The sequence below is a fragment of the Rhinopithecus bieti genome, unplaced genomic scaffold (assembly GCF_001698545.2).
Source record: "Rhinopithecus bieti isolate Rb0 unplaced genomic scaffold, ASM169854v2 scaffold_65, whole genome shotgun sequence".
NCBI classification, from domain to species: domain Eukaryota; kingdom Metazoa; phylum Chordata; class Mammalia; order Primates; family Cercopithecidae; genus Rhinopithecus; species Rhinopithecus bieti.
The window spans coordinates 942,398-968,345 of record NW_016803344.1 but is presented as its reverse complement, the minus strand read 5'-3'; the positions used below and the strand labels follow the sequence as shown (position 1 = coordinate 968,345).

Sequence of the window (25,948 nt, the reverse complement as noted above, 5' to 3'; positions counted from 1 at the left end):
CTAAAGTATAACTTGCTTTTATTTGCAATTCTAGAATCTGTCAATATCACATTCTACAAAATAGAACGAGTGTTCCAATGAGCTCAGCAGAGAAAGTTGACCTTATAGACAGAAAAGGGCTGAAGAAAGTAGAAACAGAGAACAAAAAGCAGATGGGTGGTTTCAAAGTTACTTTCCTTATAGGATTAAAACAGAGGAAACCTTCTTATTATGCTGACCGAGGTTGACAGGAATCTCCTGGTTTTTTGAAAACTGGCTCATTTCAAAGTTAAGTTTGATTACATGGCATTAGCACAAACGATTTCATTCTGGTTGGGTCTGGTCTGCTGGAGCCCAGTGCAGGAGGCTGGTCCAAAACAATGGCCTCCTATAAACTTTAATAATCCTAAACAAAAATGACAAATTGTAAGTGTACAGCTTAATAGATCCTCAAAAGAGCAGATATTTCTGCTATTCAGCAACTGCCTTAAAAAGAAAGTAGAGGATGTTTTGAGGACTTTAAAAGCCTAACTTAATGCTCATTTCTAGTAATTGCTGCCACCAAGAGAAGCCCAACTTCTAATGCCATAAATACTTTTAAACTGTTTCTGAACTTTATAGAAATAAAACTCTAAAGGATGTACTTTTAATATTTTCTTTCACTCAGTATTCTATTTGTCAGGTTCACCCATAATATTGGCTATAGGTATATTCATCACTTCCTTTCTTAAAAAATGTATCTTCTTAGCATTCACTTTGAGATAGTTGGGTCATTCAATTATTATTTCTAGCTTTTTGAATTTTTTATCTTTTCCACTAGTAATGAGACAGCTAGTTGATTCCAGGTGTCCACCTTGAGACATGCCAAAATTAATTTTTAGCCATATGTTGTTTGTTTAATTAAATCTATGGAAACAAACAAAAATCGTAGCAGGACGAGCCACAGACAAAACTCCTCAGACACTGAGAACCATTTTCCAAGCATGGCCCCAGGATCAAATCCATGACACACTTGCACAGGCACATGTGCTAGTTTTGTCGTATCTCTAACTATGTCTTCAACTACTTGCCTTGATCATCTATTTGTAGACAGCGATTAGTAAGGTTAAATTTCCCACACACCCCTCCTTCAGCTGCTAGCAAGTAGTCGAGAGCCAATCTATTTTGATAGATAGCATTTCTCATCTGAGTTTCTTGCTGGCCCAGAATAGTCAAGGCTCTGCCGGTTTTATTAGTGATTATTTCTAAGACAGCTTGTAACCGTATGATTCAGTTGATCATGTAAATGGGGGTGCAGTATCCCCACAAGCTGTCTTGTGCCCAAATAGCAGGCCCATAATATTGCATGATTCTCTCAGGGGGCCATTCATCATCTTTCCAATTTCCTATAGCTATACTTCTCTTTTCATGGGAAGCAAAGACAAGGAAACCCAGGAGTTTGCCTGTTTTTATGGGCAGTAAGAAGAAAGATGGTTTAATAGTGCCAGTAACACAACTACCTGCCCACTGGTCAGGTAATCTGGCATAAGCTCTATGCCCATATATCCAGTATAATCCAGTGGGGGCTGTCCAGTCCCGGTGGGACTCTGGGTGAGTCCACATGGTTTGCAACTTTGGGAATTTGCTAAATGGATTCCTCTCTGTTTGATTTGAACTCCACCAAGTGACTGTTTTTGTGGTACCATTATACAGTTTCTGTCCCAGACAACTAAGTCGTCCTACAGGGTGAGTGAATTCTTTTCCTTCTCTAGCTATGCAATATTGTCCAATAATTGAGGCTTTTAGGACCCAGAAATTATCAGGGTGATTCTTTTGAGCTGGAAATCCATCAGAAACTGGGTCTGTAGGCACTAATTCTTGGACTTCCCATGGCCATTGATCTCCCATTACAGTTCCTCCACATACATAACATGAAGTGACACTGAGAGACTGGGTTACACGCTCGGCTAATTGCAAAACAAATCTCTTGTTTTCCTGGAATTTCTATTATTGGTACATTTAGTTCATCATAGAAAGTTTGAAACACTGGCTCAGGAGATCGTTTGTAAACTTCTTCTCAAACCAAGATATTTACTTCAGGATCTAGTCCGGCCCCATCGATTCCTAAGGCCACACGCTCCCCTTTTTTCCAGCAAGGATCAAGGGGATTGGTTATTACTAGCTCTAAGGGGTTACACTGCCCCTTGTAGTGCAGGAATGGCCATTTTTTCCTTTCTGAAGGTGGACCGGATCCTTTTCATTTTTTATCCAAGTGGCCCAAATGACACAAGACCAGTATCCACATTCATTTCCACACAGTCCTAATTCATGACAAATGTACTTACTTTCGATCATATAGTCTTTTTCCCAACTGAAAGAGCCACATCCCCTTCCTAACTTATTGCTATTAATGACGGCACAGGCATCAAATTTCAAGATTATGCGTTTGGGCACCCCTTTTTCTTCTGTTCTAGCTAACACTTTACTTGTATCGTTTATGAGTCCCCACCAGTCTTCAGTCCTTAATCTTATTTCAAAAACTGTGGACATGGGAGGCTCAGAGGGGTCATAACACACATCTGGTCGGTCGTTTCCTGGGCTACATACCTTGTACTGAGTGTCATTATACAAACATGTTCCTTTTAAAATTCCTAGGCATTCATAGTAACTATATAGAACAGAAAGATTGTTTTAACTTGTTGCCCTACCTGGGTAACCTGATGTATACACTGAGAGCAGTCTTCCATGCGGGGAAAATCAGTGGAAGTTTTTACTATACAAGTACAAATTATAAGGAAAATGAGTCTCCTGATGATTCTCCTCATGCTTCGGCCATGCGAGACCAGTCAGCTTCCAGATGTGACTGGAACAGGGCTTGTCGTCCTCCTCAGAGTCACTTTGCAGGGGTTGTCCGGGCTTGGTTTTGCCTCCCAGGTTTCATCGGCTGCAGGTTTCACACGGCTGTGGTGGATCCAGGCTGGGACTCCTTCTACCTTTATGGCCGTGGGGGTGATCAGGATGACGGTCTGAGGTCCTTTCCACCGTGGCCGCAATGGGGCTACGTTCCAGTCCTTGATCCACATGTGATCACCTGGAGAGAAAGGGTGAACTGGGGAGAATACGTTGATGGGACACCTCTCATTTACCCAAGTTGAGATTGTTTGTGTAATTTTTCCTAAAGCCTGTAGCTGTCGCTGTAATTCAATTTCACCTAACTCTTGGGGAGTGCCTGGAAGCTCCCGTAGTATAGGAGGAGGCCTATGATACCATATTTCATAAGGGGAGTATCCTGTTTTCTTAGAAGGAGTGCATCTAATTTTAAACAATACCATAGGAAGGGCCTGTATCCACTTTACTTCTGTTTCCTGACATACTTTCCCTAACTATTTTTGACAGTCCGATTCATTCGCTCCACCTTTCCAGAACTCTGAGGTTGGTAGGCGGCATGTAGCTTCCAAGTGATTCCTAATGCCTTTGCTGTCTTCTATACCAAGTCAGCCACAAACGCTGGCCCATTATCTCAGTCGATTCGTAAGGGCAGTCCAAACCTAGGAATAAGATCTCAGAGAAGCACACAGGTTACCTTGTAGGCCTTTTCAGTTTCGTGTTGGATAAGCCTCCACCCACCCAGAGTAAGCACACACAAGAACCAGCAAATACTTGTTACCTCCACATTTCGGCATTTCTGTGAAATCCACCTGAAGATCCTCAAAAGGAGCCGCTCCATAAGCTTGTATGCCGGGTGGAACAGTGGGGCCTTGCCTCACATTGTGCTGTCGGCAAGTAATGCACCGTTGTGCTGCTGCTTTGGCAAGGGCTGGCAAGTGTGAGACGTAGAAGTACCGGCCTAACAATTTTTTCAAGTGACTCTCGACCTAGATGAGTGGTTTCATGCACGGCCAATACGATTGTGGCTCCCAGCAACTGCGGCACAGCTACCCTCCCATCTGGCAGTCTGATCCATCCTCCTTTTATTACTTGCCCCTTCTGCATGGAAGAAGCCTTTTCTTCCTTAGAATAGGTAGGTACCAGGTCAGGTGTTTGAGGGAGTAAGGGGGCTACTACCAATGCCGGGTAAGGGGTAGATCCTGCTTTTCAAGCTTCTGAATCAGCTCGAGAGTTTCCTATGGCCACTGAGGTGGAGGCTCGCTAGTGTCCCCTGCAGTGCATGACTGCCACCCTCTGAGGTTTCCACACTGCCTCTAATAATTGTAGAATTTCTTGTTGATATTTTATGTCTTTTCCCCCAGAGTTTAACAGACCCTTTTCCTTTTACAATGCTCCATGCACTTGGAGGGTTAGAAAGGCGTATCGAGAGTCAGTGTAGATGTTTACAGTCTTACCTTCCCTGAGTTCTAGAGCCTGAGTTAAAGCAATGAGCTCAGCCTTCTCGGCTGAAGTGTCCTGTGGCAATGGTTTGGCTTCAATTACAGCATCCAAAGTTACTATCGCATATTCTGCACATCTTTCTCCCTGTGGGTTAAAGAAGCTGCTCCCGTCCACGTATAACTCCCAGTCTACTGATGCCCATGGCTGTCCTGAAGGTCAGGTCTGCTAGATTAGACTGAGTCCAACACCTCTACGCATTTATGCTTGACTGGGCNGTGGGTTAAAGAAGCTGCTCCCGTCCACGTATAACTCCCAGTCTACTGATGCCCATGGCTGTCCTGAAGGTCAGGTCTGCTAGATTAGACTGAGTCCAACACCTCTACACAGTTATGCTTGACTGGGCTCTCTGCTACTGGGAGCAGGGTGGTGGGATTTAGGGTGCTACAGACTTCAATAGTTATTCTGGGATTTTCACATAGCAAGCTTTGGTACTTGGTTAATCTAGCATTTGTTAGCCAATGATGTCCTTTGGTATTCATCAAAGTTACCACAGCATGGGGGGACCTTTATATTCAGGTTTTGCCCAAGGGTTAGTTTATCTGCTTCTTGTGCTAACAGGGCTGTTGCTGCCAGGGCCCTTAGACATGGTGGCCAGCCTTTGGAAACCCCATCTAGTTGTTTTGAGAGATAGGCCACTGGCCTTGGCCAGGGCCCCACAGTCTGGGTTAAAACTCCAACTGCCATTTTTTTCTCTTTCTGACACATAGAATGTAAAGGGCTTTGTCAAATCTGGTAGTCCTAGGACTGCGGCCAATATAAATTTTCCTTTAACTTACAAAAGGCTTGCTGCTCTACAGACCCCACTCAAAAGGCTCCCAGTCAGCCCCCTTTGTACCCCATACAAAGGTTTGGCTAGTACTGCAAAGTTTGGAATCCATAATCTGCAAAAACCCCAACAGCTCCTAGGAAATCCCTTACTTGCCTTCTGGTTTTAGGTTCCGGTAGGCTGCAGATGACCTGCTTTCTTTCTGAGCCCAGGCTGTGCTTCCCTTTCCGAATAGTGAATCCCAGGTAGCGTACCTGATGTCTGCAGATCTGAGCTTTCTTCTCGGACACCTTATACACACAGTCCTCCAGGTGCTGAAGCAGGGCATCCATTCATTTTGCACACCCGACTGCCGTGGAGTGTCCCAACAGAAGGTCGTCCACGTACAGGAGCAGGACGCAGCCTAGGTCTTTAGCAGGAAACCTTTGCAGGTCTTGAGCCAGGGTCTCCCCGAAGATAGTAGGGGAGTTCTTGAACCCTTGGGAGCTTCTGGCTTTCAGGAGCTATTCTGATGCTAAAAAACGCATCTTTTAAGTCCAGACAGGTAAACCAGCTGTCCTCAGTTGGTAGCAGCTCTAACCATGTGTAAGGGTTAGGAATTGTTGGGTGCAGAGTCACTGTAGCTTGGTGGACCAAGGGCAAGTCCTGTACTGGTCAGTAGTCCTTGGTCCCTGGCTTAGGGACAGGCAGGAGGGGGGTGTTCCATGGAGACTGGCAAGGAACTATAATTCCATAGGCTTTCAAGTGCCTGAGATGAACCTGGATTCCTTTGAGAGCTTCTCCAGGAACCGGATACTGATTTTGTCTAATTGGTTAGGCCCCTGGCTTAACTTCTATGAGTATGGGGGCTTGGTTGACCACCAGTCCCGGAGGATTATCCTCTGCCCATACTCGGGGCCATCACTTAGCTAGAGCTGGTTTTATCTCTTGGCCTGGCTTGGTTAGAAAAAGTCTCAATTCTTCTTCCTGGGGGAGCCTAAGGGCCATGATAACTCCTGTTCCTGGTAACTTTAGGTGTAAAGAGCCCTGTTTAGTAAAGGAGATGGTGGCTCTCAGCTTGCTAAGCAAGTCTCTTCCCAGCAAGGGCCAGGGACAGCCAGGCATGTACAAGAACTGGTGAACTATCTCATGTCCCTCCACTGAGCAGGTCCGTGGTAGACAGAAAGGCTGCTTAGTAGAAACTCCTGTTGCTCCGATTATATCAATGGTTTTCTTGGATAAGGGAGTGACCAGGGTGGTCACTACTGAATGTTCAGCACCAGTATCGACCAAAAACTTAATGTCCTTGCCCCCAATTGTAATCCTGACCATGGACTCCTTGGGGGCACTTGAACCCAGTCCCCTTCAGTCCAATAGCTTTTCAGCCAGATTGAACAAAGCTCCCTCATCTTTATCTGAGGTCTTTTGTTCCAAACCACCTTGCTTTTCCTTCAGTTGGGGACACTTATCTTTCCAATGTCCTATTTCCTTACAATATGTGCATTGGTTACGTTGCAAGCTTGGGCGATTAGACTGGGTATTCTTCCCTGAAGCTTCCTTTCCCTCTCCTTTCGGGGAAATTCCCTTAATGGCCGCGGCCAGTAAGTCGGCGTTTTGCCTAGCCTGGCGTTCGCCTTCCTTACGGCTTTCTCCGTGACTTGTTGCATCTCTATTCACAAACACTTGATTGGCTATTTCCAGTAACTGTGAGGTATTCATACCAGCAAACCCAGCCTGTTTGTGCAGTTTTCTCCTGATATCTTCCACGCTTTGACTAACGCCATGTTAATCATGCACTGATTTTCAGGGCTATCTGGATCAAAAGGAGTGTACATACAGTAAGCCTCACACAGTCTTTCATAGAATTGCGCTGGACTCTCCTCTTTTCCTTGGATGACCTCAGAGACCTTATTTACATTTGTAGCCTTTTGAGCCCTTTTCTTTAGACTTTGTATTAAAGCCTCATGGTACCGTCTCAGCCTCTCCATGTCTGGGTCCTCATTCGGGTCCCATTGGGGGTCTGTTTCTGGCAGTTGAATTCTTACATATTCTTGGGGGTTTTGGTAGTCAGCTGGGATGTGCTCCTCTAGCCACTTAGTTGCTGCCTGGAGCACCCTTCACCTTTTACCTGTATTAAAGAGGTACATGAGCAGCTGGTGGCAATCAGCCTAAGTAGGATTATGAGTCTGTATAATAGTTTGGAGCAAGTCAATTAAAGCTTGAGGCTTTTCAGTGTAAGATGGAGTATTATTTTTCCAATTGAGAAGGTCAGCAGAGGTGAAAGGTTGATACACAAAGGCATGCCTTTCCGCCATGTGTCTGTCCTCATCTACTCCAGTATATCACTGCTCTCTCAGGGCATTTGGACTCCAGTCTTGGGCCGTCAGCGAGCTGCCAAGGGAGGAGTTTCTCCCGCGGCTTCACTTCCTCTCTTGTCTACTCTGGGTGGTCTAGGGGCGTGGTTATCTGGTGGAGGTGTAGGTCCTGTGGGCTCAGGGGTGGGGAGCCCTTCCTCCCGATAAGGAGGGGATACTGCTGGTACCAGTTCCTGTCATGATTCTTCTGGTGTTGGGTCGGACAGGACTTTTGGTGCCGACTTCCCTCGGTGGGTGGAGCGAGGACCATCCTTAACTAACTGTCCCTTTGCTACTAGTACTGCTGCTGCCTGTCCTCTTAACCACTGCGGGGGATCCAAAGCTAACTGTAACTGAGAATCTATATATGGTAACTGATCTGGGTACCCTCACTTACAGGTTACCCTGTGCCATACCTTCAAGACAAGGGACCTGTCCAGGCTTCCTTCTGATGGCCAACCCACCTCTAATGCTGGCCAGTCTATTGCACACAAAGTTCTAGTTTTCCTGGTGTCATGGTGACTCCACAGTCTCCCTTAAATCCCTTTCTGAAGTTTTTCAATATAGTTCCTAGTGGGGTGAGCTTACTTTGTGCCTGACCTACGTTTCCTCGAGACAAAACACCACGCTCACACCACACACACACCACAAAACAAAGAATGGGTAAAAAGGGGACACACACACTTTTACAGTTTATGCCAAACCAGAATCAAAACCAAAATCAGAGTATCAAGAAATCTAAGCCAGGTCAAAACCAAACCAGAGTATCAAGCAATCCAAGTCAAGTCAAAAGCAAAATCCAAAGTGCCAGTACAGGCACACCGTGGGTGATCAGGCCATGCTTCCACTCAAATGGAGTAGGCAAGTTCCCAAGACCAGTCCCATCAAGCAATTTAAACCAAGTCAAAACCAAAACCAAAACCAAAGTGCCGATAAAGTCATGCCGTGGGTGATCAGGCCATGCTTTCACTCAAATGGAGTGGGCAAGTTCTGAAGACTAGTCTTACCAAGTTTCAGATGTCCAGACTCCAAGTACCAGTTCCTTCCCAGTGTTCATCCACTATGCTGATCCTCCATGGGGGCCTGCCACACACTGCTCTGGCGAGGCGTCCCACTGGGGCAAATGTCTATCCGAGAGCGCTCTCAGGATCTAAGTCGCTCGGGCTGGTCGGAGTCCCTGCAGGGATGTTCCACAGGGCAGGCTTAAGAGGCCTAAGGAGCTGCCTTGACCATCTGCCAATCACCTCGCTTCCCGGTCAGGGAACCAAGAAATGTAGCAGGACAAGCCTCAGACAAAACTCCTCAGACACCGAGTTAAAGAAGGAAGGGGTTTATTCAGCTGGGGGCATCGGCAAGACTCTGGTCTCAAGAGCTGAGCCCCACAAGTGAGCAATTCTTGTCCCTTTTAAGGGCTCACAACTCTTAAGGGGGTGCGTGTGAGAGAGTTGTGATTGATTGAGCAAGCAGGGGTACATGACTGGGGGCTGCATGCACCAGTAATTAGATCGGAACAAAACAGGATAGGGATTTTCACAGTGCATTTCTATACAATGTCTGTAATCCACAGATAACATAAGATCAGGGATTGATCAGGGATCGATCTGATCGATCTTTAACTACCAGGCCCAGGGTGTGGCACAGGGCTGGCTGTCTACCTGTGGATTTCATGTCTACCTTTTAGTTTTTACTTCTTCTTTCTTTGGAGGCAGAAATTGGGCATAAGACAAGATGAGGGGTGGTCTCCTCCCTTAAAATGATGGATTGGGAAGACAAAGTAGAATAGAATAGACTTAAGGAAATAGATGAACTTTAAGGAAATGTCTGTGCCTAAAATTTTTGTTTTTAAGTTCTCACCTGAGTTACTCCATGCAAACAGCAGTTTTGTGGTTTTTGGTTTTAGACTAACTTTCAAGTAGCTTTGAATAACAGTTCTCAAAAGAAAGGGTCCTGCTTCTGGGGTTCAGAGTGTAGTGTCCGTGTTGTACCACAAGGCCTCAGCTCACCAGCTTCATGCCCTGGAAACAGATGATCCAGGGATGATCATTTTTCAGCATCCCCAGGATGCCTGATGTTTATCAAATGTAGTGGGTAAGGTTTAAACTACCAGGTGGTATACTGGAGTTGGAGGGTAAAATGGTTTTCTTAGTCATCCACCAGGTGTCTGATCCCAAGAGATATGTAAATTGATTCTTGATGAAATTTTAAATCTTGGTGGTAGGAAGATGTTAGTGAAGCTTCAGTGATCCTTGTCCAAAAGCACTGTCAGTACATCTGCAAGTGGCTGATATAGAAAGTGCAAGCTTCCAACTCCCCAAGTACTGTTAAGAGGTGGTTTCACTCTTTGAAGATTCAATGGGAAAATACAGTGATTTTTATTATTCCTGCACTGGGACAAGTCTCCACAGTTTGAGAGGAAAAAAGAGATGCTTTTCTGGTGTGTGAGCCACTCTCTAGAAGACAACAAACTCCAGCACCAAGTTATTACGATCCCTGTTTGAATGCAGGTGAACCAAAGGAAAGTAATTTGTTCTATCAAAAAGCCACCTACACTCCTATGTTTATTGCAGCACTGTTCACAATAGTAAAGACATGGGATCAACCTAGATGTCCATCAATGGTGGATTAGGTAAAGAAAATGTGGTACATTCACACCATGGGATATTATGCAGCAACAAAAAGACAGAAATCATGTCCTTTGCAGTGACATGGATGCAGCTGGAGGCCATTGTCATTAACAACACAGAAACAAAATTCTAAAAACAAATTTTAAAATTCTGTAACAAAAAAGCAAATTCTGCATGTTCTCACTTATAAGTCGGAGCTAAATATTGGGTACTCGTGGACACAAAGATGGGAACAATAGGCACTAGAGACTAAGATAGGGGAGGCAGGGAGGAGAGTAAGCATTGGAAAACTACCTATCGGGTACTGTGCTGACTATCTGCATACTATCTGCATAGTACCCAATACTATGTGTATTAGGCCATTCCTGCATTGCCATAAAGAAGTACTTGAGGCTGGGCAATTTATAAAGAAAAGAGGTTTAACTGACTTTTGGTTCTGCAGGCTGTACAAGCATGGTGCCAGCATTTGTTCAGCTTCTGTGGAGGCCTCATGGAGCTTTTACTCACAGCAGAAGCCAAAGCAGGAGCAGATATGTCACATGGCAAGAGATGGAGCAGGGTTGGGGAGTGAAAGTATCACACACGTTTTACAATCAGATCTCATGAGAACTTACTTACTATCATAAGGATGAGAACTAGAACTAAGCCATGAGGGATCTACCCCATGTCTCAAACACCTCCAACTGGGCTTCACTTCTAACAGTGAAGATTACAATTCAACATGAGATTTACAGGTGACAACATCCAAACTACATCTCTGAGTGATGGGTTCAATCACACCCCAAACCTCAGCATCACCTAATACACCCTTGTAACAAACCTGTACATGTACCCGCTGAATCTAAAATAATTGTTGGAAAAAAAAAAAAAAGCAAGGGGCTTCTTAGAATCATGATGTCAAGTGGACCTACCAGGACCTCCGTAGGGAGCAGCATTCCTTCCTTCAATGTTTCAATTTAGTGTAAGTTTTTTATGGAGAGAATATTTTTCTCTAAAACAATATGATAAAAGCCCTTCAGATAGCCTTTCCCTGACAAAGTTCTTCCAGAAATCTTTCTCCTTTTTGAGACCTCTACTGGTTTGATCTCTTAAATAATTTTGTTTCCCCTGGCCTTTATGACAAATGTTATTATGAAACACTTTATTTCACTGTTAGTGTTGTAATGTATATTTTTGGGAATTTTTCTTATGCTTATGACAATTACTCTGGGTTGGACAACCAGAATGGGGATAAAAATTTAATAATATCAAATTCCCTTTGATAAAAACTTTACCAATTTATAGTAACACCACATATGACATTTCCTATTTCCCCAGAAAATTGCCAACAATATGCAAAATGTATTACTGAATATTAGTGTAGTTGTATAACTTTTAATATACTTATTAGCATTGTCTATTCATTCTTCTGGAGATTTCTTGAATATATTTTGCCCATTTTGTTATTTAGTATTTATTAGAACTCTTCTACAAAACCAATAAAGATTGGTACCTTTATTAGGAAATCATGCTTAACAATATTTTTATTCTGTCTATGATTATTACTGTGTTTTCTATGTCTTTCAACAACAGCTTTGCTTTTATATTTTTCTAGAACAATCATTGAACACCTATTTGATGTTAATCAGCTGATTGGAACCCTGGATACCAGTACTCTAAGTCAATAAACTATGATAAAATTCTGTCAGAATGTGCTACTCTTTGGGTACAGAATCAGCTTAACCCGAATTGGTAAAAATTTTAAAGTCTGTTTTATTCTTTCTGGGATCCTAGGTTGTTTATCCTTCGAAAAGAAACACACACACACACACAATATCAAAACAAAGAACAATTTCCTGTTTCTAAGAAAAGTGTCTTTAAAAGACATCTTGAACATCAAACAGTTCTTACAAAACATTTTGATGAGCTAAGTGTAAACGATTCTGAAACATATGGATTAAATTTTCCTAGGCATCACTTGGGCTTAAAAATTAAGGAAAAAACATACAATCAAACTAGGTTTAGTGTTTTCCAACTCCAAGGCATTTGGTAAATAGTTCAAGACAAATAACAAATCCCTAATATGTCCAAATTGGCCCTTCTTTAATAAAATGATGTATGTAAGCCCCTTTACAAGCTTCACTCTGTTTCATCTCTCCCATAATAGACACAAGAATGCAAAACTTCCCTAACTCTGGACTTCTTTGCTGGAATTAAGTCTGGCTCTGATGACATTATTAGTGACAATAAATATTAAGTAAGCATAACTTACAATAAGATTTTTTGTTTTTCTTTAGGGAACAGTGTTCAAAGTCATGTCTTTTGATCAAGGGGTTCACCACCATATTTCTTGAGTATAATTAAATATTTCTGGTTCAAATTTTACTAATTCCAGTGAATGCACTGCACACCCCTTAATGTTTTGGGACAGTTCGAAGTTGGTTTAAAGTCATTTTTTCCCCCACTTGTTTCTAAATTTATGTCTGGTTACATGAGTATTTGTCATTCATCTGGGAAGTTTTCATTACATTTAAAGAGGAAAGTGAAAGGATAAACCAGATCTCCCAGTGCTACTCTCAGAGTAAACAATATCTCTTCTGTATGCCTAGACTTTCAGATCAAGATATGAGTAGAGCTCAAGACTCAAAATATATACATGACTTAATGTGTTCAGGATATTTTTGTAATGTAGTGTAGTGCAAGAGAAGGGACTATATGTGACAGGACAATGTGGATCTTAAAAAAAATTTTTTTTAAGGGTATGAGTATGGAACTCTTGTAACCATATAAATGCAGATGTCCATAGAGTTAGTCTTTGGAGATTCCCCAAGCAGACAAACTAGATGGTGGTTATTTGTATTAAACGAGCCTTTGTTTTAGAAACGGAATCAACCAACAAGAGAGTTTTCTTCAAAATATATCTTATAAATAATGCTTTTCGTATATATTTAAGAGAAACTACTAGTCGGTTTATTCTCCAGTGGCTTAGATGTCAATCATGTTCTCTTTCTTTGAATTTATGTACTCTCCCTCCTCCAGCCCATAGTAGGTCACCCCATTACCTTTTCTTAATTTGTCCTGCATACCACCTCAAGATATAGATGTATCTTACTCTCTTACCCTCAAAAAAAACCAAGTACATGAGGTGATAGTCATATTAATTAGTTTGATTTATTAATTTCACAACGTAATAAACACATAAAAACCTCATGCTGTGCTTCAAAAATATATGTAATTTATATTTTTTTAAAATAAAATGTTAAAAATATATAGATGTACCTTTCTCAGTCATAACCTTAAAGGAAGAGCATATCTACTTATAAACATTTTTGACTCTCTGTGATTTCAAATTACTTAGCCTGATAATCTTGACCAGAGATATAAGCTATATATCGTCATGTGTATACACACACATAAACTTATTTGTAAAACAAGAATAAAGAGTTCTTAAATGTTCTCCTAAGATTAAAATAACAGAAACTTAAAGCAATGACCACTGTTTGAAAGATTAAAAAGATTTTTAATCTTTACCAATTATCAAAACAACCAATATTTATGAAGCAACTATATGTACCAGGTATTATTCTAAATTCTGGGGATAAATTAGTAAGCACTGCTTCCACAGAGCTTATAATGTAAAATACTGCAAGGTATTAATGCAATAGCCATATACCTAAATGAAAATTACAATTAAGATAAGTAACCATACATAAAAGATCTTCACAGGGAAGTTTGATGCAGCCAGGAGAATCAGACAAATTTCAGAACAAGTAATAGCTAAGATGAGGTATACAAAAATAGCAGAAGCTAAATGATGCATTGGGTTTAGGAATAGGTGGTTGGAAAAAGTAACCCAGACCATAGAGAAAAGCAGGCACAAAGGCCCTGTGGTAGGCTGGGAAGTCTGATGGACCTTAAGAAGTTGAATATAGATGGATCACAATGAGTGAGGTGATCTGTGGCATAAACAAGACTAGAGATTAAATTTGAGGTGATATAAATGAAAAATCAGTTATAGATATTCTGGCTAGTTTAAAGAGAAAAGCTACATGAGCTCTAATTACTTGCCAAAACTTTTGGAAGTCAAGAAGCCAGGCTTGAATGCCACACAATTAATAGGGAACTGGTCCAGGGAAATTTCAGAACAACTCCATCACCCAGCCAGAAGGAGAATACCAGAGCCTCTACTACAGCTGTTTCTGAGAAGCAAAGATATCCACCACCTTAGTTAGCGGAAGAACTGCACAACCTTGCAATATCCCCACAGACCTTCGCATGCTGTGAGAAAAGATATACTTGGTGGGAGCCAGCCACACACATTCATACATCAGCAGCATGGGGGCATGGAGCATGCAGGTTGGGAATTCCACCTGGGAAAGGCAGGATTGACAAAACACAGAATAATTATAATGGGGAGAGGAGGAGGTATACAAAAGGTTGAGGACATTGAAAAATGACAGATGTCATACAGAGATGGAGTCTGGCTGGAGCTACGTATTTGTGAATCACTGACATTGTAATTAAAGCTGAGGACATGGATGAGAACACATATGAGATCATAAGTGGGAGATGGTAGAATATTCTTTCTGTACTCAATTTGTTTGACAGGCTCTGCATCAAGTGCTATGTGCAAATAGTTCATAATCAAAGGTGAGAAACTGCTTCCAAGCAGATAATTGCAATGTAATATAGCAATGCTACAATAAAGATTTGTGTAGAATATTGCAGAAGAATGATAGTGTTGCTGAGGCAGGGAGCACTCATGTAGCAAAGGAAACCCAAGGGAACCCAAGTCTATATCTCTTTTGATTCATTTATCCATCTGCCAACCAGTGATGAGCTCTGGGGTATTTCATCAACACTTCACTTTCAACATGTCCAAAATATACTGGTTATGTATTCTCCCCTTTCCTTTCACCAAGTTCTTCCTCTTTCCACAATTATCATCAACTACCAGATTCATTGCCCACGTTGAAAATCTGGAAATCACACTTAGCCCCCTTCTTTACCCTCCAATATCCAATTAGTCCACATAGATTTTAAATGTCATCATGGAAGTATCTCCTGAATCTGTCATCTCCCCTGGAACCCTATACGAGAGCCATGGGTCATCTACTCAATTCCCCATGTCCATGGATATCGCAGAAGTTTTCTGATAGGTATCTCAACAAATAAACCTCTCCTAACTCTAATTCTGGGGTCCACAAGCTTTGTTTCTGTAAAGAGCCAAACAGTAAACAGTTTTGGCTTTGCAGGCTATAAGTTCTGTGCTGTAAGAACTCAGGTCTGTTCTTGCAATGAGAGAGCAGGCATAATAATCTGTAAGTGCATGGGTGTGGCTGCATGCCAGTAAGGCTTTCAAAGTGTGCTAACTCCTGCTTGACTCCAGAAAACCATCGGAATCATCACCCTGAAAACAGATCAACTTCTATGCCTTTGCTATTCCCCAGTTTCGGTGGAAGAAAGCCCAAATACCTTTGCCCTTTGAAAAGATCCTTTATGGTTTATTCCTAAACTATTCTACTGATTTCATCTTTTACCTCCTCCGTGTTGCGTCCAGTTTTGTGGCTTGCTTTTAGGATTCTGCACCTTCGCACATGTGATTTTTGCCTTCCTCTTCTTCATTCCTTGGAAAAATTATCCTCATCTTTCTGTGCCCTTGTTAAATTTGAGTGCTCTCTGTCTTTGCATTGTTTTCATTTTTCTTTTCTAGATTTCTATACTAAGTTCTATTGCAGCTTGGTAAGATCATGTCATGATTATCTGCTTGGAAGCTGTTCCTTACACTTGACAAATCCAGCACTTAATACAGGGCCCGTTAAATGTCTACTGAAAGAATAAACAATAAATACAAAATGTGAAAATGAAAGAGCGAGTGAGAGAGTGGCCAGAGAGAGGAGAAAAAGAGTGCAGACAATTCTTTTGAAAATTCTAGTAGTTAAAAAATAGAGAGGAAGGTAGATACTTTATTCTCACAACCATAAGACTAGCCATAATGAGCTGTTTTTAATGTCATAGCTAAGTTTTTAACTTGAAGTAATAAAATAAGCACACAGATAAAATATGGAAATTTTCCCCAGCTTCAGGAATTGTGAGTAGTGCCCAAGTCCACAGAACCTTACAATATTTATTTCACTCTGCCCACCTTGGTGCTCAGTTATAATTCCACCCATGACATGTCTATTTTAAAAGAGTACTGTTGAGGTAACAAAGCCTTAATTCATGGAAAAAAGATGAAAATTCTAGCACAGTGGATAAGACATTTGGCCCCAATGAGTCTATGTCACAGTTCCTTTGAAATTACATCAAGCAATTAATTCTGCTGTAGCTACACTTGGTGCCATCTTTCTGAAGGATTTTGTGAGGGTATCATTTCATACTCTCCTTCTCAAGGTACACAATTAGCCCTCAACTGGTTTTGCATGCAAAAGTACTGCCAATTTTAAAAAGTACATGTTACAAGGCAGAACAATTTACCATTCAGCAACAGTGAAAGGATTTGTTGGTGTGTGAGCCATCAGACTCACTGTCTTGAGCCTCAGGGCAACCCCCATCTATGTCTCCTAGACCATTTCACAGTTGTCAGTACTGGGGAGATACTCAGAAAGAGATAACATACCTGTGCAGTTCCAATCAAATGCCTCTGGGCTTGGCCAATGAAGGTGAGTTTCTTTCAACAGATCTGTCTTTGGACTATCTTTTTCTCTCACGCTGTTAGTCATTGGAGTGGACACTACTGATGCCCCGCCCACATCCTCCTTAGAATTTCTGTACCCTTCTTCCACATGCTATCTGTGTTAGCTACTAAAGATTCATAGCTCTTCTCTGGAGAATTGCCCTTGGCTGAGCAGGAAGCACTATCAAGGAGAGTATATGTGTGCCTGCCCTGCTCCCTTGCCTCAAGTCAGGACTGAGGTTACCCTCCAGAGCCTGCTGTGGGATCAGGCTAAAGTTAGAACGCACATCATACCACTTCTTTGTTCAGTTCCCCTCCCTGGCCTGGCCAAATTTGCCATTCCTGCTGCCTGAGGACCCACCTTTAATAAATCGCATGTGCCTGAAGCTTTATCCCCAGCCTCTTCCCCTCCTAGATCTCTCTACCTAGGACAGTTGTGGGTAAAGTGAGGAATCCTATGAGAGAACCCAGAAAAACAGAAATCAGAAAGGCAATCTAGTCAACAGTGAAATGCATGACAAAATGGAAGGATCATATCAAGAAATAAAATGACATCTGAAAAGTCTCACTAATAAATATTAAACATCATTAAATGTACAGTAATCTTTGGATGTTGAAATCCACATTGAATTTCCAAAATTCAAATAATTGTATCAAACACACATGCACACATGTGCATACACACACTAATCATAAGGATTCAAAATATTCTGAAATTTTTTCATCTTTCCTTTTTTTCTTTCTTATTTAAAAAAAAAACAATGGCCAGAATACTGGCTTCTGTAAGATTAGTTCCTGCTCTGGCAGACCAAAAGAGGCAGAATCTTCCCAGCACAATTTTACCCTCCAAACATTTTAAAAGTACCCAATTATCTGGCTTTATATTACTTACAAAATCTTGTAGTTATGAAGAAAGTTTGTTTTTTTCTAAAAAGAAAATTCAGTTTATCTCCCTAAATTAAAAGTGTCCCTATAAATAAGAAGAGAAGTTGTTTCTGTCAAAACTTTGGGTCTACTTAGGACTAATGGAGTTTCTTTGTTTCGTAGGAAAACCTTTTGCCCTCAGACCAGCTGCTAAAGTTGAACACCACAGATGATTCTTTCAAAGCGATTCTGAAAAACCATATGCTGGAATCTAAATTTCTTAAACTTTACACACAAGATTAGAACGCCACATCTTAATAGCCATATAACTCTATAAAGAATTATCCCTGATTTCTCTGGTAGATCATCACTGCAGAAGGAACGAAAAAAGGCTTCATAAAAGCATTCCACCTGTATTGCTGGCAGATGACTTATAAATGTCGCACAGACACGGGCTGACTACTGGCTCATAGAAGAAGCATTAAATGAACGATGAGACATCTGCTGGTAAATACACAGCAAACAAAAAATGCAACCCAGAGCCAAACATGTGCACAGTGTGGGCCCCATCTCTGCTCATAAACCAAGCAATGTGTTCTGCTAATCATTAGCAGGGTTATTGATTTTAGATGTGTATCACACAGCTATAATTTTGTCAGAGAGTAGACCACATAAGTTGTTCTTTTTCTGGTTGTTTCATTTTGTCTTATTCCAAGAGTCCGTAAATTGACGACCGGGACAAAAATTATAATTGACATCATCTGTGGGAAATATTTCATAAAACAACAGGCCCAGATGTAGGATTAAAGCCATGTGGTAGTAAAATACTCCACTGAAAAGGGGCCAGGTTCCATGATTTCTTAAGAAAGCAGATGTGCTCTTTCTCCCTCTGCTTGTTTTTCATTTTTTTCCTCCAAATAATTCCCCCCCAACCACCAACGTTTTTTCCTCTCTGTCTCTTCACGATTGCACTGGAGAGAGTTCATAAATGGATTACAGATGTAGGCTTGTACTTCAAAATACTAACTGTCACAATCTCTGGAATAAAATAAATGAAACATTTGGAAAAATTACATTGAACTATTGTAAAGGTAATGATGATTATGCAAACATGTCTGCTTGACATTTATCTAGCATCTTTGGGCATAAGCATATGATCTCCCAGATACCTCAAGCTGGAGTTCAGAGAGTAGGAAGTAATTTAGAGTTTGTCCAAAATGCAACAACACGGGTGACTCCTTCTGAAAGCTCCCTGTTCTGAAGGGGAAGCTTTTACCTTTGAAGTTTCGACAAATTGGTAAAAGGGTTCTCATGTAGTTTCTTTCTTCTTGAGGTGAGATTTCTGGATAAAACAGGGCATAGGAAAATAAGAACCCAATATAATCTCAGCCTCTACTCATTCAAGTTCCTTTTATCTACATTATTGCTCTACAATTTCCCCTTTGGAAATGTTGTGAACCACAAGAAAGGGATCCTAGGGCACAAACACAGGCTATATTGTTTAACAACTAATCTACAAGTGCTGTGAAGAACTGCACACAACCGGGTTTTTTGCCAAAGACCTCGGTGTCATATGGAATCCATTGCAGTATCACTGATTACAATTAATTAATTCAGCATTTATGCTATATCTCAGCATCCACCTCCAGTAATGTGCCAAGATGGCTTAGTGTTGGGAGAAAATAATAAAGTGTAAAAGAAGCTAAATTTCCATCATGTGTCACTGTTAAGATTTCAACAGACTATCTATACTCTCCAACTCTCCCTTTCCAGCCCCTCAAAAACTGAAGCAAACAGTACATAAATTTGTTTAGAAACCAAAGGAGCCTGACTCCAATTTCCCTGCATTGTTTCTTTAGTCTGTCTTCTTGGGGTTAAATAAGAAATAGAATTCAAAGTACCAGTGAGACTCCAGGAGACCTGGGCTGAGTAATAACTCACGAAGATCATTTTGATGCTCCTATTTCAGCATCCTTCTTTCTGCCAGTTCCTCAGATGCCCAGCTCAAGGCTGAACACCTTTGTGCTCCATGAGTCTGAAAGAGATTATACTAAGTAAAATAAACCAGATATTATATTATTCCACTGTTATAAAATACTTACACATAGGTAAACTCATAGAGATGGAAAGTATATTAGAGGTTACCAAGAGTTGGAAAGAGTGAGAAATGGGGAATTGCCACTTTTTGGGTATAGAGTGATATTGCTCCATGAGAACTCAGGAAAGAAGAAAATAATAGAATGGTGTGAGAGTGATGGGCAAGACAAAAGAGGAACTATGATTCTTCCCCAGGCACCAAAGACAAATCAGAACAATGTGTATGAGTCTTTGTGACTTTTAAATTTTATTGTTACAGAGATGAGAGCTACAAATAAATGATTGATCTATCCCAAAGTAAGTTTGTGTTCAGAGGGCATATAATAATTTTTAAATGTTATTGTGGCAAAAGATGTATAATGGAAAATATGCCATTATAACCATCTTTCAGTGTACAATTCAGTGGCTTTAGTTGCATTCACAGTGTAGTGCAACCAGCACCACTATCTATTTTTAAACTTTTTTCATTATCTATACAGAAATTCTATACCCAATAAGTGGCAATCCCCATTTCTCAGTCTTTCCAGCCCCTAGCAACCTCCAATATACTTTCTATCTCTATGAATTTGCCTACGTGTAGGTATTTTATGAAAGTGGGATAATATAATATCTGGTTTATTTTACGTAGCATAATCTCTTTCAGACTCACCTATATTGCCACAGGTATCATATAGTTCATTCCTTCTTATGGCTGAATAATATTACATTGTATATATCTACCCCACTTGATTATCCATTCATCCATCAATGAATACTGGGTTGTTACCACCTTTGGGCTGTTGTGCATAATGCTGATGTGAAAACTAGTGTACAAGTATCTGTTTTTACCTTTATTCTCAATTATTTTACTTACCTTGGAGTGGAATTGCTAGTTTATATGGTAATTCTGTATTTAACATTTTTAGGAACTGCTTTCTAAAGCAGCTGGACAATTTTACCTTCCCATCACTGCCAGCAGTTGTTATTATTATTGCCATGCTTTTTGGCCATTGTCTTTTTTCTTTGGAGAAATGTCTTTTAAAATAATTTGCCCATTTTTCAACTGGATTGTTCGTCTTTTTGTTGTTGAGTTGTGGGGATGATTTATATATTCTGGTTTTAACCTTGTTCAGCTATATGATTTGCAAATATTTTCTCCTGTCCCTTAGGTTGTCTTTTCACTTTCTTAATCATATCCTTTGATGGATGGAAAATTTTAATGTACTGAAGGTCAACTTACCATTTTTTTTCTTTTGTTGTTCATGCTTTTGGGATCATACTTAAGAATTTATTGCCAAACCCAAAGACATGAGGATGTTCCCTTATGTTTCCTTTGAAGAGTTTTATGGTTTTAGCTCTTATATATAGGTTGCTAATTCACTTTAGTTTATTTTTCTTAATAGTGTAGGAGTCCAAGCTGATTCCTTTACATGTGAATATCCAGTTGTCCTGACATCATTTCTTGATGAAACTACATTTTGATTCAGATTCCAAAGTAGGGTGTGAGGACCCAAGTTAGGGGACCAAGGATTAAACTTTTTTTTCCTCTATGGAATTCTTTATTTACCAGGTGGGCTGTACTGACAGACTCATATTTGATGTAATATCTATTTAATTCAATTACTATTCTATTAGAACACTCAGTTTTATTTATTTTCTCCACTAAAACCCACTAGAGAGCTTTGAAGTTACAGAACCACAGCAACACATTGTGTTCCTATGGTCACAAATGCTTGATTATTAGAATGTTAAGATGGGGGGAAAACATCTATAGGGAGGAGAGAAACTGACCTGTTATTGATCACATGAGGACTTGGCCACCTACTCGGTGTCACTGGCTGGGATCTCAGTAGCAGAGCAGGAGAGAAAGGGGAGAAATGGTCTCCAGTTCTGAGCTTACAAAAAGAGCAGGTAAAATTGGGCTTGGTTTGAACTGGTGAGAGGTTGATCTGATCAGTAGAGTACAATGGTGGAGGTGAGTAGATAGGTGAGCAACAAGCCACTGAGTTGCCAGTAATCCACCAGTGTTGGAGGGGCATTACAGCCTTGAGTGGGAAGATGAAGAGAGAAGTCTGATCTTACCTGAGAGGGAGCTAAAGAGAAAGGTCACATCTCAGAGAAATCATTCACGCCATTTCCAGTTTAGAACTGAGGAAACAGATAAAGAAACTGAGATAGAAACCAACACACAGATTGAAAAAAATGATCTTCAGGGATCATTCCAGGGACAACATGAGGGCTATTAGATCTTGAACAGCAAGACTCAATCAGAGCATATCCAGTGGTGGGGAATTAGACTTCTTTACAATTGGGTCGGAGTCACAGGCACTTGAGCCTGAACATGAAAAATGCTAGGTCTTGTAGCCATGCTGGGCTGGCACATAAAGAGCAAGCAAAGGAAGGTAAACCCTGTGGGAACAAAGGCCAGAAAAAGCTGACTTCCTGTACCATTAGCAACTCTTCAGCCTTGATTTCCATAGAAGGGGCAATCAATTTATGAAGCCTGCTTGAGATAGTATTTTAAAATTTTGTTTTCCTAAAGTTAGAGATTTCAAAAATCATGTAAGTGCAGCATAAAAAACAAAGCTGAAAATTGAACCACTATAGAATTTGATGGCATTTTGTTTCAAAGACAGTGCCATAGAAAGGACAATTGCAAACTCTATCAGTGGTCTCATGGTCATCCTACAGAGTCATCTGCTTATGTCACCCCTTACAGTAAGGAATAGTTGGAAGCAACAAGGAAAGTCAAGAAATCTCATAATGTGACTCTCTTAGACAAAGTAGAGGAGTCTAAGGCCCTAGGATATAGTCATTCAATCCACCCTGTGTCTGAGCCAGTCAACAATAAGAAATGTTAGAAACACAAATAAGAGCTGTTGAAAAAGAGAGAGATTTTCATCATAAGAAGTGGCTAGGCTTTGGATCAAATGCTAATGTTTCATTCCCGGTATTTACTTGGATGGTACCCTCTTTGATGTTTCCTTGTCAGCTTCAGATTTTCACCAACTCCTTGCAGTGCTCGGGGAGCCACACTGGGTCAGGCAATCTGACGAAATGCATAGACACTTCATCTCACATTCCCTGGAACAGATGTCTTAAATACCCTTAGTGTGTTAGTTGGGCTACATTTCTCCAAAAAATACAGACCCTCATTTAATAACAAATGGACGAAAAAAGGAACATGTGCAACAGGCAGGACTTCTTTGATGTTCTCTATTTCAAAATGTGATGGTAAGTAACTTCAGAGGAAATATTTTTATTTTCTCTTCACCAATGGCTAAAACAATGAATAGGGTTGAGAGAATTTTTGAGCCTTGAATCATTGCTTCTGTGCATCAGGCTTCCTTGTTCATATACTTAGTAGAATAGGCAACTTTATTTTCTTGAAATGCTGTTTTCATTTCATTATTTCCCAATTCAAACCCTTTAATTACTTCTCTATGGGTTACTGAAAAATGGCATTGAATAATATATTTTCAGTTCTATATGAGATATAATATATATCTCATCCCATTCCCTTCTCTTTGACAACAGGGGAAACTAATGCTCAGACAGACTAAAGGAAAATGTAAGTCTCACAATTCGTCAGTAAGGAATCCAGGCCTAGAACTGCTTCTGTCTTCCAACATCATGCTCTTTATGTAACTGGATCGCTGCAGACTATATAGAGACCCACACCATGCCTCTGTGCTCCTTTTCAACTTTATCTTCAGTGCTATCTCTCCTAAATTGCCCTCCTTGCAATTCTTCAAGAACTCCACAAGCCTGAAATATCCTCTCTCATCTTCTAGGTTCAAATATCTTCCATGTAAAGACAAGCCTACATTTCCCAAGAATTTTTTTCTAAGCAACACCAGTCCCAGGAAGAATTAATATTAGTTGCATTCATTTGTCACATTTCTCTATCTACTTTTGCCTATATTTAAAAACTTATGATAAACATAAGACTGTAAGAATTCAGAAGTGTTGGTTTTTTTCCCTAGATAACTTTTTATTTACTAATCACTCCATCACATTATGGAACAATTTAGAATACGCTTATACTTGCCAAATCACACAAATAAATGGATACCACTGTGGATTCCTTCTGAGGTATATATATAAGAAATATCAAAAATTCACAAAATGAAAATAAAAAATATCATTTCATCTTTTGAAATATATTAACATTATTATAGATTAGCCATTGAAAATATTTTTCATAAAAAGTTAAAATTGATATAAATTAGGAGTGCCTTTAAGAGAAAGGATCTGAGATTGAAAGGTGAAGAGACTGCTAATTTGACATGTAGAATAACTGAAATAGCTCTTGGGTCTTTCGGTTCTATTTTCTCCAGCCTTCCAAACTTACATTCATAAGCTCTTTCTTCACAGAATTAGGATCACAGTATTCTTTTGAAACTCAATGGATATGTGGCAAGCCCAGGTCACCCTCATTACAAGTTCTGCTAATGCCTTTACGTTGTCCTCTAGTTGAACTGTGGTTTTGCACACAGACAGATTCCAAATGGATGGGGATTTCACCAGTTTTACTGATTTGGCCAAAGTTCTTAGCACCAGTCTTGCACTTTAATATGGCACTATGGTTCAGTTCCCATAGTAACGAAAGATGAAAATCCCATTATTACCTAAGATGAAAATCAGCTGTACACATAGTCCATATTTTCAGCAGAGCATTTTTATGAACTAGAGCCAATGTACACATTAAAATCTCCTTACAAGTCACCCATCACCTTATTCAGCAAAGTGCTCATTGCTGGGAAAAAAAGAGAATAGATTTTGCAGAAGAATAGGAAATGTTAGTGACCAAATGTATTCTACAGAAAAGAGAACTAGAGAAGTGACAAGTCTATGAAATGATTTTTTGAATGAGTCTGATCAAAGATAGCAATGACCAAGCATTTTTTCTTTACATCAGGAAAATGAAAGGATAAAGGACAGTATTAGAATATCTGCAGAAGTTAAACAGAGGCAAAAATCAGCTCTTTAATCAATGATAAATATATCTACATCCTCTGCATCTATATTTATATTGATAACTGTATATTTATTTGTCTAGCTACACACATTAGAGCTACTTCAACAACAAGGCTAATTTGAGCAAGGCTTCCCCGAAGTTTAACTGGGAAGGGTTTAATAATATTTCTCCCATGATCCATGTGATCTTCACATGATTAACTTAGTCAGTGATCACATGGGAATCAGCTGAATCTTAGAGAAAAAGGCCTAGGCATGTTATACAGTGCCAGATTTGTTGGAGGATATTAACTAATATGCCTTTCCTCACTTCCTGCTTGCATTTGACCAACATCAACTAAAGCTGCTGGAGGTTGCCTTCAATTGCTCCAAAAAGAGGTGGAGGAAAAAAAAATCAGTTTCTTGGTAAGTCATTCAGTTTCCCAGAAGATAACAAATATTTGTAGAGAGTTTTACGAAATAACAAATTTAAAAGGTCTGGGTATGGTTAAACAAACCAACAAGGAATGGGAATGCACCAAGAACAGTCAGGAGAAAGCTTTATGAGCACTAGTCTTGTCACTCCGCTAAGCCAGAGTGGTGAGTGGAGTGACTGATACCGAGAATGTGCTGTGGCCATGGGCCGGCAATGGAGTCACTGCTAGAACCACGGCCTGCCAGGGAGGGAGCGAGGCAAATAATCACCCTAACGTTTTTCTCCTGTGAATTCCAAGTCTTTTGCAGGTGTATTCTGCAGCTAAACTCAGTGGGAAGCCAGAGGTCATGGAAGCACAGGAGTTGCAATTTATAGAGGACAAATTTCTGTGGCAAAGATTAAACACAGATTATTTTTCAAGAGGGGCAAATGGAACATAAAAAAACATACCTGACTTTTAAGTTCTGCAACTTCTTTTAAAAATGGAATTCAGACTTCAGATTCTGGGGAAAGAAAGTAGACATACTTTTTCCTATTTCTAAGTATGATTTTAAAGCCTGAATGTGATAGACAGATGATATAATAGATAAATAGATATACAGGCAGATGATAGCTGTATGTTAGATAGATAGATAGATAGATAGATAGATAGATAGATAGATAGATAGACAGACAGACAGGCATAAGACTCTGAAAGGTGGAAAGAAGAATGTAAATGATCTAAGGAACTCAGGACAAAAGAGGAAACATGGTATGATTTTCTAGTTTGGGGGTATATTTTTTCCTTGTACAAAATTTAGAGGTGATAAAGCTGGAAACAAATTAATGTAAATCTGTGTAGACAGAAAAAAGCCACAACAAAACTCTGTTCTCTCTAGCCAAAGTAAA

The 25,948-nt window shown here is 40.3% G+C and overlaps 1 long non-coding RNA gene across 5 annotated transcripts in view; it reads right to left on the bottom strand.

The window, feature by feature from the left end:
- Window positions 1-44: 44 nt before the first annotated feature.
- LOC108533101 (uncharacterized) overlaps window positions 45-25,948 on the bottom strand; it is a 62,303-nt gene continuing 36,399 nt past the window's right edge. Inside the window, exons 1-6 of one of the 5 annotated variants that reach the window (XR_001886659.1) lie at window positions 25,511-25,563; window positions 19,491-19,624; window positions 18,866-18,931; window positions 17,087-17,180; window positions 2,667-3,049; window positions 45-385 (exon numbers count right to left, since the gene is read on the bottom strand). This is a non-coding gene — a long non-coding RNA (uncharacterized LOC108533101). Of the gene's footprint in view, window positions 386-2,666; window positions 3,068-17,086; window positions 17,181-18,865; window positions 18,932-19,490; window positions 19,625-24,019; window positions 24,196-25,510; window positions 25,564-25,948 lie in introns of those variants that run through there. The other 4 variants (XR_001886657.1, XR_001886654.1, XR_001886653.1 and 1 more) reach the window with 4 other exon arrangements.